At 34.9% G+C, this 18,896-nt stretch overlaps 1 protein-coding gene across 1 annotated transcript in view; it reads right to left on the bottom strand.

Moving 5' to 3' along the window:
- Positions 1–18,896, bottom strand: part of STPG2 (sperm tail PG-rich repeat containing 2) — a 423,221-nt gene that overhangs the window by 21,760 nt on the left and 382,565 nt on the right. The gene's annotated exons all lie outside the window — the stretch shown is intronic.

The raw sequence follows: 18,896 nt of genomic DNA, 5'->3' as shown, positions 1-18,896 counted from the left end.
TTGAGCATCCTTTCATGTGCCTGTTGCCCATCTATATGTCTTCTTTGGAGAAATGACTTTTTAGATCTTCTGCCAGTTTTTGATTAGGTTGTTTGATTTTTTAATATTGAGCTATATGAGCTATGTATATATTTTGGAGATTAATTCCTGGTCAGTTGCATCGTTTGCAAATATTTTCTTCCATGATATAGGTTGTCTTTTTTTCTGTTTATGGTTTCCTCTGCTGTGCAAAAGCTCTTAAGTTTAATTAGGTCCCATTTGTTTATTTTTGTTTTTATTTTCATTACTCTAGGAGGTAGATCCAAAAAGATATTGCTGCAATTAATGTCAAGGAGTGTTCAGCCTGTGTTTTCCTCTAGGAGTTTTACAGTATCTGGTCTTATATTTAGGTCTTTAATCCATTTTCATTTTATTTTTGTGTATGGTATTAGAGAATGTTCTAATTCCATTCTTTTACATGTATCTGCCCAGTTGGCCCAGCAACATTTATGGAAGAGACTATCTTTTCTCCATTGTATATTTTTGCCTCCTTTGCTGCAGATTAATTGACCATATGTGCATGGGTTTAATTCTGGGCTTTCTATCCTGTTCCATGGATCAATATTTTTGTTTTTGTGCCAGCACCAAACTGTTCTGATTACTGCAGCTTTGTAGTATAGTCTGCAGTCAGGCAGCCTGATTCCTCCATCTTTATTTTTCTTAAGTTTGCTATTGCCTATTCAGGGTCTTTTGTGTTTCCATACAAATTTAAAAATTGTTTGTTCTAGATCTGTGAACAATGCCATTGGTAATTTGATAGGAATTGCACTGAATCTGTAGATTATCATGGGTAGTATGGTCATTTTTAACAGTATTGAGTCTTCCAATCCAAGAACGTGGTATATCTTTCCATTTATTTGTGTCATCTTCAATTTCTTTCATCAGCATCTTACAGTTTTTGAAGTACATGTCTTTTGCCTCCTTAAGTAGGTATATTCCTAGGTATTTTATTATTTTCATGCAATGGTAAATGTGATTGTTTCCTTAATTTCTCTTTCTGATCTTCCGTTGTTACTGTATGGAAATGCAACAGATTCTGTGTATTAATTTTGTATCCTGCAACTTTACTGAATTCATTGATGAGCTCTAGTAGTTTTCTGGTAGCATCTTTAGGATTTTCTGTGTATAATATCATGCCATCTACAAACAGTGACAGTTTTACTTCTTCTTTTCCAATTTGGATTCCTTTACTTTCTTTTTCTTCTCTGATTGCTGTGGTTAGGACTTGCAAAACTATGTTGAATAAAACTGGCGAGAGCATATATCCTTGTCTTCTTCTCGATCTCAGAGGAAATGCCTTCAGCTTTTCATTGTTAAGTATGATGTTAGCTGTGTGTCTGTCAAAAATGGCCTTTATTATGTTGAGGTAAATTCCCTCTATGCCCACTTTCTGGAGAGTTTTTATCATAAATGGATGTTGAATTTTATCCAAAGCTTTTTATGCATCCATTGAGATGGTTTTTATTCATATGGTTTTTATTCTTCAATTTGTTAATGTGGTGTATCATAATGATTGATTTGCAGATATTGAAAAATATTTGCATCCCTAGGATAAATCTCACTTGATCATGGTGTATAATCCTTTGAATGTATTGTTGGATTTGGTTTGCTACTATTTTGTTGAAGATTTTTTCATCTATGTTCATCAGTGATATTGGCCTGTAATTTCCTTTTTTGTGGTATCTTTGTTTGGTTTTTGTATCACAGTGATGGTGGCCTCATAGAACGAGTTTGGAAGTATTCTTTCCCTTGCAATGTTTTGGAATAGTTTCAGAAGTGTAGTTGTTAGCTCTTCTCTAAATGTTTGATAGAATGATAGAATTCACCTGTGAAACCATCTGGTCCTGGACTTTTGTTTGTTGGAAGTTTTTTAATCACAGTTTCAATTTCAGTACTTGTGATTGGCCTGTTCATATTTTCTATTTCTTCTTGGTTCCATCTTGGAGATTATATCTTTCTAAGAAATGGACAAATTCTTCTAGTTTGTCCATTTTATTTGTCATATAGTTGCTTGTAGTAGTCTTATATGATCCTTTGTATTTCTGTGGTGTCTCTTGTAACTTCTTTTTCATTTCTAATTGTAATGATTTGGACCCTCTCCCCTTTTTTCTTGATTAGTCTAGCTAAAGGTTTATCAATTTTGTTTATCTTTTCAAAGAACCAGGTTTTAGTTTCATTGATTTTTTTTCTATTGTTTTTTTAGTCTCTATTTCATTTATTTCTGCTCTGATCTTTATGATTCCTTTCCTTCTAACTTTGGGTTTTGTTTGTTCCTCTTTCTCTAGTTGCTTTAAGTGTAATGTTAGTTGTTTATATGAGATGTTCCTTGTTTCTGAAGGTAAGTTTATATTGCTATAAACTTCCCTCTTAGGACTGCTTTTGTTCCATCCCATAGGTTTTGGATCATTGTGTCTTCATTTTCATTGGTCTCTGGGTATTTTTGATTTCCTCTTTGATTTCTTCAGTGATCCATTGGTTGCTTAGCAGCATATTATTTAGCCTCCACGTGTTTGTGCTTTTTGCAGTTTTTTCTTGTAATTGATTTCTAATCTCATTGTGATCAGAAAAGATGCTCTATATGATTTCAATTTTCTTAGATTTACTGAGGCTTGCTTTGTGGGCCAGCATGTGATCTATCTTGGAGAATGTTCCATGGGAACCTGAAAAGAATGTGTATTCTGCTGCTTTCAGATGGAATGCTCTTTAAACATCAATTAAATAGCAATTAAGTCTATCTGGTCTAATGTGTTATTTAAGGCCTGTGTTTCCTTCTTGATTTTCTGTCTGGATGATCTGTCCATTGGTGAAAGTGGGGTGTTAATGTCCCCCACTATTATTGTGTTACTGTCAACTTCTCCTTTTATGTCTCTTAACATTTATCTTGTATATCAAGGTGCTCCTATGTTAGGTGCATAGATATTTATGATTGTTATATATTCTTGGGTTGATCCCTTGGTTATTATGTAGTATCCTTCTTTATCTCTTATAACAGTCTTTATTTTAAAGTCTATTTTGTCTGATTTTTCCATCCCCTCACTTTATGTCTGTATGTGTCTCTAGATCTGAAGTGGGTCTCTTGTAGAGAGCATATATACGTGTCTTGTTTTTGTATCCATTAAGCCAGATCTATGTCTTTGGTTGGAGTATTTAATCTGTTTACATTTAAGGTAATTATCAGTATGTATGTTCTTATATCCATTTTGTTAATTGTTTTGGATTTGTTTTTGTAGGTCTTTTTCCCTACTTTCCCTTTTGTTCTCTTCTCTCATGATTTAATGACTTTCTTTAGTGTTGTGTTTGGATTTCATTTTTTATTTTTGTGTATATCTACTGTAGATTTCTGGTTTGTGGTTACCATGAGGTTTTGTTATAGCAGTCTATATATATATATATATATATATGCATGATTGTTTTAAGTTGCTGACTGCTTTATTTCAAATGCATTTCAAATATCCTTCATTTGTACTCTTCTCCTCTCACAATTATTGGTTTAGATATCATATTTGCATGTGGATGATTTCCTACCTTTACTGTATGTTTGCCTTTACTGACTGGTGAGCTTTCCCATTCATAATTTTCTTGTTTCTAATTGTGCCCTTTCCTTTTCTGCATAGAGAAGTTCCTTTAGCATTCGTTGTAAAGCTGATTTGCTGGTTCTAAATTCTCTGAGCTTTTGCTTATCTGTAAAGCTTTTGATTTCTCCATCAAATCTGAATGAGAGCTTGCTGGGTAGAGTATTCTCTGTTGTACATTTTTCCCTTTCATCACTTTAAATATATCCTGCAACTACTTTCTTACTGCAGATCTTCTGCTGAAAAATCAGCTGATAACCTTATGGGGGTTCCTTTGTGTATTATTTGTTGCTCATTGCTTTTAATATTCTCTCTTTGTCTATAATTTTTGTCAATCTGATTACTGTGTCTTGGTGTGTTCCTTCTTGGGTTTATCCTGTATGCTAATCTCTCTCCTTCCTGGACTTGGGTGACTGCTTCCTTTCCCATGTTAGGGAGGTTTTCAGCTATTATGTCTTCAAACATTTCCTCAGGCTCTTTCTCTCTATCTTGTCCTTCTGAGACCCCTATAATGTGAATGTTGGTGCATTTGACATTGTCTGAGAGGTCTCTTAAACTGTCCTTGTTTCTTTTCATTCTTTTTTCTTTACTCTGTTCCATAGTGATTTCCACCACTCTGTCTTGCAGCTCACTTATTTGTTCTTCTGCCTCACTTATTCTGCTACTTATTCCGCTACTTATTCCTTCTAGTGCATTTTTCATTTCAATTATTATGTTCTTCAACTGTTTGGTTGTTCTTTATTTTTTCTAATTCTTTGTTAAAAACTTCTTGTAACTTCTCACTCTGTGCATCCATTATTTTCCTGAGTTGTTGGATCATCTTTACAATCATTACTCTGAACTCTTTCTTGGGTAGATAGCCTATCTCCATGCCACTTAGTTATTCTTCTGGGGTTTTACCCTGTCTCTTCATCTGGAACATGTTCCTCTGCCATCTCATTTTGTCTAAACTTCTGTTTGTATTTTTATGTATGTGGAAGGTTTAGTTATGTTTCTTTACCTTGGAGAAGTTGCCCTCTATAGGGGATGTCCTATGTGTCACAGCAGTACACTCCCCTCTTGTCACCCAGTGGCCAGGGACCAGCTGGTCCAAGGGTAGGTTCTGACCTATGTTTGTGGACTCAGTTCCACAGGATGTGGGACTTTATACTTCTTGCCTCTGGTCCCTGCCACTGATGGGTGGAGTTGAGTCTTGGCCCTAAGGTGGGCAGGGCCATGTGAAGGGGCATGTCTAGAGGTTGCTGTGGCCTCCCAAAGTCTTTAGGCAGCCTCTCTGTCTGGGTGGGACTGTTTTCCTGCCCTGCTGGTTGTTTGGCTTGAGGCAACCCAGCACTGGAACCTAAGGCTGTTGGTTGGGCCAGGCCTTGGTGTTAATGTCCCAAGGAAGATGTCAGCCTTCAGATGATACTCCCCAATATATTTACCACCATCTTTTATATCCCAAGAGAGGGTCACAGCTGCCCCCCACCTCCCCATGAGACCCTCCAAGACCAGCAGGTAGGTCTGGCCCAGCCTCCTATGAAGTCACTGCTTTTGCCCTGGGTCCCAGTGCCAGTGCACATGGAGATCTTGTGTGTGTCCTCCAAGAGTGGTGTCTCTTTTTTCCCCTGTCCTGGAGCTGCTGTGATCAGGACCCACTGGCCTTCAAAGCCAAATGCTCTTGGGGCTATCCTCCTGATGCCAGACCCCCAGGCTGGAGAGCCTGACGTGGAGCTCAGAATCCTCACTCGTATGGGAGAACTTCTGCAACATAATTATTCTCCAGTTTGTGGGTTGCCCACCCAGTGATTATGGGATTTGATTATATCATGAGTATACCCCTCCTACCATCTTGTTCTGATTTCTTCTTTGTCTTTGGATGTAGAATATCATTTTTGGTAGTTTCCAGTCATTTTTATTGTTATTCAGCAGTTAGTTGTGATTTTGGTGTTCTCATGGGAGGAGGTGAGCTCAAGGTCTTCTACTCTGCCATCTGGTCTTCTCTCCTGTGGAGTCAGTATAGTTTTGTGAGGACCCTAGTTTCAATCATGGCACAGCACATGAAATGAACTTAGACATTATCATGGTCAACTTTGTTTCTGACAATAGGAGCCAGACAAAGCTGAGACACTAGCATGTCTGAATTTGGGCAGTGGAGATATGTAAGTGGAGTGGAGGTTATGTCAGGCTTTATCTAGAGCAGAGGAAAGAAATGAAACTATTGGCTATTCATTGCACCAGTTCACCAGTTCATTGCACCAGTTCTCTCTCTATACCTTTCCCCAAAGGCTTCTGGAACTGAAAGAGTCTGAAATTGAAGGTCCATCTGAGAAAGATTTGAAGAGGCATGGGAGATAGTACCAGACATTATAAAATAATATAAATCTATAATACTTAAAACAGTATGGCTCAAGCCCCAAGACAGGTGGTAAATTCAGTGGAAAAGTAACCTGCTAGGCTTAAAATAAACACATTCCTGTAGCATATGGTAAAATTGGCATTTCAAGTCAACAGGAAAAGGATGCACTCAATGGTCATAGGTACTGGAATAATGAGATTTGTAAATGACTATAAATAGTATCTTCACATTGTGGGCTCATGTAAATATAAATGTTTAATTTTTTTTTTAAATGGAACATTAGAATAAATAGAAGAAAACACAAATGTATATCAGGTCTAGGATTTTATTTTAGGAAATCATCCTGATTCTTCACAAACTGGTAATATGAGATGATATTTATTGTATTGTTTTATATAATAAGTATGCTGATAGTCTTTTACATTTTCTAGAAAGAACTTCTGATAATGTTTTATAAATTAGTCCCAATATAGCAAAAATAGAATGGTCATTTTATAAAATTAGTTATATGATTCTAAAATGGCTACTGTTCTTTATTTTAAAAATATCCAACTTCAAGACTTACTATACCTTACATTTGACACAGTAATCAAGATATTGTGGTCCTGGTGAAAGAACAGACAAAAATAAATGGAACAGAATAAAAAGCCCAGAAAAAGATCCACACAAGTATAGTCAACTGATCTTTGACAGAGGAACAAAGCCAATACAACAGAGCAAAGACTGTCTTTTCAACAAACAGCGCTGGAACAACTTGACATCCATAAGCACACAAAAAGGATCTAAACACAGACCTTACATCCTTCACAAAAATTATCCAAATTGACCTAAATGTAAAATGCAAAACTATAAAGCTCCTAGAGGATAACATAGTAGAAAAATGAGATGAACTTGTGTTTGGCGATGACTTTTTAGGTACACCATCAAAGGCATAACCCATAAAAGAAATAACTGATTAATTGGCCTTCATTAAAATTGAAAACTTCTGCCAACAATACTGTCAAGAAAATGAAAAGGCAAACCACAGACTGGGAGAAAATATTTGCAAAAGACATATCTGATAAAGAACCATTATCTAAAACATACAAAGAACTCTTAAAACTGAAAAATCTGATTTTAAAATGGGCAAAAGATCTAAACAGACATCTCAGCAAAGAAGATATACACATAGCAAATAAGCATATGAAAAGATGCTCAGCATCATATGTCACTAGAGAATTACAAATTAAACCAACAAGATACCACTACACATCTATTAGAATGGCCAAAATCCCAAACACTGACAACACCAAATACTGGTGAGGATGTAGAACAAGAACTCATTCATTGCAGATCAGAATGTAATATGGTACACCTACTTTGGAATAGTTTGGTGGCTTCTTATGAAACTAAACTTATTCTTACTATACAGTCAACGTGAATTGTATTTACCCAAATGAGTTAAAAACTTTTGTCTACAAAACACCTCCACACAGATGTTTATAGCAGTTTTATTCATAATTGTCAAAACGTGGAAGCAACAAAGATAAGCTTCAGTAGATGAATGGATAAATACACTGTGGTACACCCAGACAACGTGATTTGATTCAGGTCTAAAAAAAATGGGTTATCAAGCCATAAAACCTATCGAGGAAACTTAAATGCATATTACTAAGTGAAAGAAGACAAAAGACTTCATACTGTATGGTTCCAACGATGACATTCTGAAAAGGCAAAACTATGGAAACAGTCAAAAGATGAGAGGTTACCCAGGGTTAGTGGTATGTGAAGGATGAATAGTTGAAACACAAAGGATTTTTAGAATAGGAAAACTATTCTGTATGATACTAGAATGCTGGATACATGTTTTTTTTTAATTGAAGTAGAGTTGATATACAATGTTTTGTTAATTTCTGCTGTATAGCAAAGTGATTCATATATATATATATACACATATATGTGTATATATATATATACTTTTCCATTATGGTTTATCACAGGATGTTGAATATACTTTGCTGTGCTATGCAGTAGGACCTTGCTGTTTATCCATTCTATATATAATAGTTTGCATCTGCTAACCCCAAACTCTGACTCCATCCCTCCCCTACCCCCACCTTGCAAACCACAAGTCTGTTCTCTATGTCTGTGAGTCTGTTTCTGTTTCATTTGTATCATACTTTAGATTCAACATATAAGTGATATCATATGGTATTTGTCTTTCTCTCTCTGGCTTACTTCACTTAGTGTGATGAGTTCTATCCATGTTGCTGCAAATGGCTTTGTTTCATTCTTTTTTATGGCTGAATAATATTCCATGTATATATGTACCACAGCTTCTTTATCCATTCGTCTGTCGATGGACATTTATGTTGCTTCCACATCTTGGCTATTGTGAAGAGTGCTGCTATGAACATAGGGGTGCATGTATATTTTTGAGTTATAGTTTTGTTGGGATATATGCTCAGGAGTGGGATTGCTGGACCATATGGCAGCTGTGTTTTTAGTTTTGTGTGGAACCTCCATACTCTTTTCCATAGTGGCTGCACCAACTTATATCCCCACCAGCAGTGTAGCAGGGTTCCCTTTTCTCCACACCCTGTCTAGCATTTGTTATTTTTAGACTTTTTAATAATGGCCATTCTGACCAGTTTGAGGTGGTAGCTCATTGTAGTTTGGATTTGCATTTCTCCAATAATTAGTGATGTTGAGCATCTTTTCATGTGCCTGTTGGCCATCTGTATGTCTTCTTTGGAGAAATGTCTATTTAGGTATTCTGCCCATTTTTTGAATGGGCTTTTTATTTTTTTGATGTTGAGTTGTATGAGCTGTTTATATATTTTGAAAATTAAGCCCTTGTCAGTCACATCATTTGCAAATATTTTCTCCCATTCCATAGGCTGTCTTTTCACTTTGTTTATGGTTTCTTTTGCTGTACAAAAGCTTGTAAGTTTGATTAGGTTCCATTTGTTTATTTTTACTTTTATTTCTATTGCCTTGGGAGACTAAGAAAACACTCGTATGATTTATGTCAGAGAATGTTCTGCCTATGTTCTCTTCTAGGAGTTTTATGGTATCATGTCTAATGTTTAAGTCTTTAAGCCATTTTGAGTTTATTTTTGTGTATAGTATGAGGCTGTTTTCTAACTCCATTGATTTACATGTGGCTATCCAACTTTCCCAACACCCCTTGGTGAAGTGACTGTCTCTTTCCCATTGTATGTTCTTGCCTCCTTTGTCAAAGAGTAATTGATTGTAGGGGTATGGATTTACTTCTGGGCCCTCTATTCTGTTCCACTGTACCAATACCATGCCATTTTGATGACTGTAGCTTTGTTGTATTGTCTGAAGTCTGGGAGGGTTATGTCTCCTGCTTTGTTCTTTTTCTCCAGGAGTGCTTTGACACTTCTGGGTCTTTTTATAGTTCCATATAAATTTTAAGATTATTTGCTCTAGTTCTGTGAAAATTGCCCTTGGTGATTTGACAGGGATTGCATTAAATCTGTAGATTGCTTTGGGTAGTATAGCCACTATAACAATATTAATTCTTCCCATCCAAGATCTGTCCATTTCTTTGAATCATCGTCATTTTCCTTTATTAATGGTTTATAGTTTATAGTTCTCTCCATATAAGTGTTTCACCTCTTTGGTCAGGCTTATTCATAAGTATTTTATTTTTTTGGCACAATTTTAAAAGGTTTTTTTTTTTAACATTCTCTTTCTGATATTTCATTTTTAGTGTAAAGAAATACAACCAATTTCTGTATGTTAATCTTGTATCCTACTATCCTGCTGAATTCAGTTATCAGTCCTAGCAGTTTTTATGTGGAGTCTTTAGGATGGTTTTCTAAATATAGTATCATGTAATCTGCATATAATGACAATTTTACCTCTCCCCTTCCAAACTGGATAACTTTTATTTCTTTTTCTTGCTGTGGCTAGGACTTCCAATACTATGTTGAATTGAAGTGGTGAGAATGGTCATCCTTATCTTGTTCCATATTTTAGTGGGAAGGCTTTCAGCTTTTCACCATTATTACATAGGCTGTGGGTTTGTCATAAATAGCTTTTATTATGTTGAGATATGTTCTGTCTATACCCACTTTGTTCAGATTTTGTTTATCATGAATGAATGTTGAAATTTGTCATATACTTCCTCTGCATCTATTGAGATGGTCATGTGGGTTTTCTCCTTTTTTTTGTTGATGTGTTGTACCACATTGATTTATGTATGTTGAACCATCCTTGTGAATTGTGGATGAATTCAACTTGGTTGTGGTGTTTGACCTTTTTTATGTGCTGTTGGATTCAGTTTACTAATATTTTACTGAGAATTTTTGCATCTATAACCATCAAAGATATTAGCCTGTAATTTTCTTTTTCGTTGTATCTTTGTCTGGTTTTGGTATCATACAATGTCTTTGTGAGTGTTCCCTCCTCTTCAGTATTTTGGAAGAATTTGAGAAGGATCAGTATGAGTTCTTCTGTTTAGTAGAATTCACCTGTGAAGCCCTCTGGTCCTAGACTTTTGTTTGTAGGGTTTTAGGGAGGTTTTTGTGTTTTTTCTTTATATATATATATATATATATATATATATATATATATATATATATATATAAAACAGATTCTATTTCACTTCTAGTGATTGGTCTTTTCAAATTATCTATTTCTTCTTGATTCAGTTTTGGTGGGCTGTATATTTCTAGAAACTTGTCCATTTCTTCTAGATTGTTGAATTTTTTGGCATAAAATTCTTTTGTGTGTGTGTGTGTGTTTCTGCATTATTGGTTATTATTTCTCCTTTTTCCTTTCTTATTTTATTTGAGTTCTCTCTCTTTTCTTCTCAGTGAGCCTGGCCAGAGGCTTGTCAATTTTGCTTACCCTTTCAAAAAACCAGTTCTTGGTTTTATTGATTTTTTCTATTGCTTTTTAAATCCCTATTTTATTTGTTTCCTCTCTGATCTTTATTATTTCCTTCTGCTGATTTAGTTTGTTCTTCTTTTTCTAATTCTTTTAGGTTGTAGGTTAGGTTGTTTATTTGAGACTTTTCTTGGTTTTTTCTGAGGAAGGCCTGTATTGCCATGAACTTCCCTCTAAGAACTACTTTTTGCTGTATATAACTCATAGATTTTGCATGGTTGTGTTTTCATTGTCATTTGTCTCAAGGCATTTTAAAATTTCCTCTTGGATTTCATCATTGACCCATTGGTTTTTTAGTAGCATGTTGTTTAGTCTCCATGTAATCATTATTTTTTTCATTTCTTTTTCTGTGTCAATTTCTAGTTTCATGTCACTGTGGTCAGAAAAGATGCTTGAAATAATTTCTATACTCATAAATTTGTTGAGGCTTGTTTTGTGCCCTAGTGTATGGTCAGTCCTAGAGAATGTTCCATGTGCACTTGAAAAGAATGTGTATTCAGTTTTTTGGGATGTAATGTCCTAAAAATATTAAGTCTAACTGTTCTATTGTATTATTTGGGATGTCTGTTTCCTTACTGATTTTCTATCTAGAAGATCTGTCCATTGATGTGAGTGGGGTGTTAAAGTCTCCTACTATTACTGTATTCCTGTCAATTTCTCCCTTTATGTTTGTTAGTATTTTTTAAATGCATTTGGGTGCTCCTATATTAGGTGCATGTATGTTGATGAGAGTAATATCCTCTTCTTGTATTGATAGTTTTATCATTATATTGTGTCCTTCTTTATCTTTCTTTATGGACTTTGTTTTAAAGTTGATTTTGTCCAGTATGAGTACTGCAACCCCCCTCTTTCTTGTCATTTCCATTTGCATGAAATATCTTTTTCCATCCCCTTACTTTCTATGTGTGTCCTTTGCCATAAGTGGTCTCTTAAAGGCAGCATACTGTAGGCTCTTGCTTTGTTTTTACCCAACTTGCCACTCTATATCTTTTGATTGGAGCATTTAGTCCATTGATATTTAATGTAATTATTGATAGGTAAGTATTTATTGCCATTTTAAACCTTGTTTTGTAATTGATTCTTTGTTTCTTCTTTGTACCTTTCTTTTTCTTTTTCTTTTTGTGGTTCGATGATTTTTTATTTTATGCTTGTGTTCTCTTTTTGGTTTCTGTGAATCTATTGTATGTTTTTCACTTGTGGTTACTCTGTTTTTCAAGTATGTAACCCCCACCTATATCTACTTGCTTTAGACTGATAGTCATATAGGCTCACACACATTCTTAAAAAAAGAATCTTCTCATTTTCTTACTCTCCTACCCCTACGTTTTATGATTTTGATGTCCTTTTTTACATCTTCATGGTTATCCTTTTGCTGTTCATTCTGGTTATCATCACTTTCACAAAATTTTTTTAATTAAAAAATATTTTATCTGTATACCGGATTATTTAAGTGATTTACTTTCCAATTGTGATTTTCTCTTTCCTATAAGATTCTCACTTCTTTCCTATTTAGAGAAGACCTTTCAATGTTTTAGGATAGGTTTAGTATTGCTGTATTCTTTTAGTTTTTGCTTGTCTGAGAAATTCTTTCTCTTTCCTATTCTAAATGATAATTTTCCTGGGTAGAGTATTCTAGGTTACAGATTTTTCTCTTTCATGATTTTGAATATATTTTGTCACTCCCTTCTGGTCTTCAGCACTTCTTTAGAGAAATCAGCTGATAGTCTTAGGGGGGGTTCCATTGTAATTAACCCTTTGTTTTTCTCTTGCTGCCTTTAAGATCCTCTCTTTATCTTTAACATTTTCCATTTTAATTATGATATGTCTTGATGTAGGTATTTGGGTTCATTTTGTTTGGAACCCTCTGTGCTTCCTGTACCTGGACATCTGTTTCCTTCTTTAGGCTTGGGGAGTTTTTATCCATAATTTCTTCAAATACATTTTTGATCTTCTTTTCTCTTTATTCTCCTTCTGGAACCCCTGTTATGCATAGATTGGCATGCTTTGTGTTATCCCATAGGCCTCTTATAGTGCTTTTTTTTAAAATGGGGCTTTCTGTCTGCTGTTCCAATTGGGTGATTTCCATTATTCTATCTTCCAAGTCACTTGTTCATTCTTCTGCATTATTCATTCTGCTATTCATTGCCTTTAGCTCAGCTTTCATCTCAGCAAATGAATTTTCTAATTTTTCTTGGCTCCTCCTTATAGTTTCTAGTTCCTTCTTACAGAAATATGCATTTCTGTTGATAGCCTTTCTTAATTCTTTCAGTATTTTCATTTTCTCCTTTTTGAACTTAATATCTGTTAGACTGAAGAGGTCTGTTTCATTCTTCTTTCAGGGGAATTCTCTTGGTCTTTTAACTAGGAGTGTTTCCTCTGCTTCTTCATTTTACTTATATTTCTCTTACTCTGTGAGTTTAAGAGAAACAATTACCTATTGTGGTCTTGGAGGGCTATTTTTATGTGAGAGTGTCCCTGTATAGCTTGTGTGGGTTTAACATTTCTGGTGTAAGAGTTGTTTTTAGTATGGATGCGTGCTGCCTCTTTCCTCGGCATGTGCTGGCTGTTATCCTCTAAATAGGGGGTGTGCAGATGCAGCGGCTGGTGCCCACATCTATGGCAGTCCCAGGCTCCCTCCACATATACCCTTGGTTGTGCCTGCAACACACTTCAGCCCTTTCAAACTGTCTCTGTGTAGCTAACCCCAAACCTTTCCCTGGGCCTGATCTCTGAAGCCTGAGCTTTAGCACCCAGCTCCTGCCTGTACCAGTGGACACGTGTCTCAGTCTGGGGAATGCAGGATGGTGGCAGGGATTGTCTGTGCATGTCTCTCTCCATTCTGCAAACTGGCTGCTGCACTACCCTCTGAGGCTTCGAAGCTCCCCCTCCATCCTAGCTGATCTCTCTGCTGGTTGTGGGGCTCCGCAGGGCACAAAGCTCCTCTCCTCTTTCACATTTCCCTTGAAGGGGCACAGGTCCCATCCTGATTCTCTCTTTTTATTTTTTCTTTTATCCTACCCGTTTACGTGGGGATTCTTCTTGCCCTTTCAGAAGTCCAAGGTCTTCTTCCAGTGTTCAGTAGGTATTCCGTGAGAATTGTTCCACAGATGTATTTTTAGGTATAGATGTATTTTTGATGTATTTGTGGGAGGAGGTGAGCGCTGCATCCTGCTACTCCACTATCTTGATCATTCCCCTCTGGATACATGTTATTACACATCTGTCCAGACAAACAATGTATAACACCAAGAATGAACACTAATGTAAACCATGGACTTCAAGTGACAATGATGTGTTGCTGTTGTTTCACCAATTGTAATAAATGTACCATTGTGGTGTGGGATGTTGATAGTGAGGGAGGCTGGGTGGGGAAAGGAGTATATGGGAACTTTCTGTATTTGTCACTCAATTTTACCATGAACATAAAACTGCCCTAAAAATAGTCTGTTAAAAACGTGGAGTAATTCTGACATTCATCTGAAAGAATAGACAAGAAAGAATAGATTGGTAATTTTTTATAAAGAATACTAGGGAGAAAAAACTTGCCCTGTTATAAATTTTAGTATATATGCTGCCAAAGTGAGCATGCCCTGTTATAAATTAAATGATTTAAATAGCCATAATGATTAAAATAGAAATGTACTGGTTTGCTATTGACACATTTTTGTGTGGAAACTTTTATCAAACTCAAATGTTACCATGTCCTACATTTCCCATCCTAACCTCTTACTTGCCAGACAACATTAATTCATCCTCTGGGGCTATTTTTAATGTAACTTCATATCTTATTCTTTAATATAAGTTAAATAAGACATAGTAAATTGTTCAAGAATACATCTATTTATTATCATTGAAAATACAAACTTAGAAGCTGAGGATGATATGCAACATAAAATAAAGGGTTAAAAGTCATTAATACTGCAAATAAATTGCAGAACAACAATAAACAAGTATATGAAGAGACAGCTTAGGTTTGGAAAAGACTAAATTACATGATGAGAGGTGACAATATCCAAAGAACTAAACTTTAACACTTATTATACTGTTAGGCAAAAAAATGAAGTTATATGTATGATAGCACATAATTATGAGTTTTTAACTATGCAAAAACATCATCTACTTAACAATTTGCTTTTTCTTCAAGCATATGCAAGTAGGAAAAGTAAAAAGACTGCTATCCTTGCTATATGGAGATAAAAACATTTATTTTGTATTCCAAGCGTTTTCCACCTGGAGTTAGAATGAATATGAGATGGCTTTTAAGTATATTTGATCTTCATTGAAACCATGTTCAGATTGTAGCTTTCAGAATACAAAAATATCTGAAACTATCTGTCTGCAGCAAAGAGTTGCCTAATGTCCATTTAGACTTTTTATATTCTGTGCTCTATGGTTTGCAAAACTGATTTAAGATTAATCTGAACTAAAGAACAATTTATATATGCCATTCCATTGAAATTATGATAAGTGCTTTGAAATTTGAATTACAATTGAAGTAAAATCAATACAATGTTCAAAGCTATATGTTTTCTTTCTCAAACTCATAATGAAATAAAAGCTAAAATGACTATATTCTAATTTGCTATGTTTATAGTTTTCACTGAAATTATAAATGATATGGTATCTATTTGTTATGTGAAATAAAGCACATTGCCTAAGATATTTTAGTCACAATGAATCATTAGGGTATTTTTGTTTGGTAGGATAACAACGATTATATTTTTCCTGGCATGATGAATGTCTTTTCATGTCACTGTGGGATATTAAAAAAAAAAAAGCATTACATTGTTCCCTATCAGAGAAGGATGAAAGGACAATTACCTGATAACTTTTGTACTACTGATTAGAAGTATGCATTTAGAAGAGACAATAAACAAATATTGAAACTAATTTTACTAAACAGCATCAAAAAGGTCAATGTCCTGAAAGATAAGAAAGACTGAGGAACAGTTATAGATTAAAAGAAAGTAAAGGAGCATGATGATTAAAGGCATTAGGTGATCCTGGATATAGAATATTGTTAGGTCAATTAGAAAAATTAGAATAAGGACTGTAACAATGTAAAATTTCCAGAATTTCATCATCGTTCTGTTGTCATGTAAGAGAACATCTTCATTGTCAGAAGACACAGGCTGAACTATTTAAAGGTGAAAGACTGTGATATTTGGTATATTCAAATGGTTATACAATATATAGTTTCACAGTAATAATAATAAAGTGAAATATATGTGTATACCTGTGTGAGAGTGTGTAAGAGAGACGGAAAGATAAAAAGACAGATCAGAGCAAGTGCAAATGATACAAAATGCTAACAACTGGTGTATTGAAGTTTGAATTTTTCAAAATAAATATTGAAACAAAATTTAAACTCAAAACATGCTGTCTTCAGGACTTCAACTATTCAATTGCTCTTTAGCTAATATTCGGGTTCCAATTCCTCTTTCCCTGGAATCAGAAATCCTCTGCCTGCTACTCAGTATCATACCATGCAGTTCAAAGGATGCCTCTTTTAAACAATATCAGTTTTGATGTTAGACAGTCTCAGAGTTTTCTGCTAGAAATTTGTAAAATCTGTATTATTGAGCTGGTTGGGTCCTCCTAATCATCAAGTCTATTTGCATGAACACCATCCAACACCCTTACAAGTACTGAAGAGAAGTGTGTTTTTCCTATTGTCTTTCTGTCATTCTTCTTAAATAGTATGATCCTTTGACCTTTTCCTCTTTCAGGTATTTAGAGAATGATACTGAAAGCAACATTATGCTTCATTTACTAAGTGTATGGGGTAGAAGTGGCACAGAGAGGGAGAGGGAGATGCAAATGATACAGTAGGTTAACGATTGACATATAAAATCATTCCACAGGGTCATTAGATAACACTGTGGAATATCCCTCACAATCAGGTAATAGGTAACTGAATTATGATTTCACTACAGAGAATTAACTACAGTATTTGTAGAAGGATATCTTACTTCACCCTCTTCTATCAACCCCCACAACCACATCTACCCACCTGCCTATATTTGTGTACTTTATATCTCTCTACATTCAGTAAGGCTCTCCCTAGAAGCTCCACTTAGGATTTCCACATTGCTTCCCAAACCCAATATTTCATAGACTCTTTCTCTGCTTTATGTTTTCTACTTACTACTAAGTTACATATTATAGATTTTATTTTGCATCTTGCTTTATTTCTTATCTAGCTTACTAGAAGTAGTTTTTGTCTTTTGTTCTGTTAACAGAGACCTGAGAGGTTTTATGTGTGTTTGTTTGTTTTAAAATTCTGAGGACTTCAGGTCTTCATTCATTTCTGGAAAATTCTCAACTAAGAGTATGTGTGTATCTCTTCTCCATTTCCTTTATTTCCTCTTTCTGGAACTGCTATTAGACATTGTTTAATCTTCTTAAACATTCTCCATGTATTTATTTAAGTAAGTGTTTACTAAAGCATAACATACATAGAGAAAAATGTAGAAATAAATATAATGAATCTTCAAAAAGTGAACATGTTGTGTAAAAACAGGTCAAGAAATAAAATATTACCAGTCCTCCAGAAGGTTCCTATGTGCCCCCAGGCAGTCACAACTCCCCAGATCCACTTCAGAGCCTGCAAAAGTCACAAGTATCCTGACTTCTAAGAACATTATTAGATCAGTTTTGCCTGAATTCGAATTTTACATAAATGGAATCACACAGGGAATCTACTTTTGTATCTGGCTTCATTCATTCGACAATATGCTTGTGATATGGATTCAAGTAGTTGTGTATAACATTCTCATTCTTTTGCATTCTATTATATAAACAATGTATTTAATCCATTCTACTTCAAAAGACCATTTATAGATTGTTTCCAGATTTTAGCTACTATAAATAGTGCTGCTATCCATCATTATGCATGACTTTTGGTGCACATATGTACACACTTCTGTTGGTTATATACCTAAAAAAGTAACTGTTGGGTCATAAAGTATCTGTACTTTCAGTTTTAGTAGTCATGTCTTTGTGTGACTTCATAGCTCATTCCTTTTTTCACTAAATTTTATTTCACTGTATAGATGTATCACAGTTTGTTTTTCCATTCACCTATTGAACGACATCTTGGTTTCTCTTAGTCTTTGGAATTATGTATAAAGCTTCTATAAACATTTATGTCCAGGTTTTTGTGTGGCATTAGTTTCAAATCAGTTGGGTAAACACCTAGAAACATGATTGCTGGATCGTATGGTAAGACTGCATAGCTTTGTAAGGAACTGTCAAATTATTTTCCAAAGTAGCAGTACTATTTTGCATTCCCACCAAGAATGAATTTTGTTCCTGTCCCTATAGTTACACATCCTCACCAGCAATTTGTATTGTCCGTTGTTTGGATTTTAGCATTTTAATAGGTTTGTGGTAGGATCTTATGGCTCTTTTAGCTTGCATTTCCTAATGATAAATAATGTTGAGCATATTTTTTTATATGCTTATTTGCCCTGTCACTGTGCCTGGTATGTGTCACTATATAATAGTAATGATAAATAGTGGGTGAACTGAATTATTTCACAGAATATTTGCAAGGAATGTAAATGCATTATCATGTAGGCATATATCAGTGGCCAAAAAGGTCACATTTATGTCCACTCCAATAATTATAGCCCTCTTAAAATATGCACTCTTCTAATCTAATTCTATTGATTTGAGTCTTCTCCCTTTTTTTCTTGATGAGTCTGGCTAGTGGTTTATCTATTTTGTTTATCTTCTCAAAGAACCAGCTTTTAGTTTTATTGATCTTTGCTATTGTTTCCTTCATTTCTTTTTCATTTATTTCTGATCTGATTTTTATGATTTCTTTCCTTCTGCTAGCTTTGGGGTTTTTTTGTTCTTCTTTCTCTAATTGCTTGAGGTGCAAGGTTAGGTTGTTTATTCGAGATGTTTCCTGCTTCTTAAGGTGGGCTTGTATTGCTATAAACTTCCCCCTTAGAACTGCTTTTGCTGCATCCCACAGGTTTTGGGTCGTTGTGTCTCCATTGTCATTTGTTTCTAGGTATTTTTTGATTTCCTCTTTGATT

Source organism: Tursiops truncatus, chromosome 5 (assembly GCF_011762595.2).
Source record: "Tursiops truncatus isolate mTurTru1 chromosome 5, mTurTru1.mat.Y, whole genome shotgun sequence".
Taxonomy (NCBI): Eukaryota; Metazoa; Chordata; class Mammalia; order Artiodactyla; family Delphinidae; genus Tursiops; species Tursiops truncatus.
Note: the sequence above shows the minus strand (reverse complement) of the source record. Positions and strands in the feature narration are given on the sequence as shown.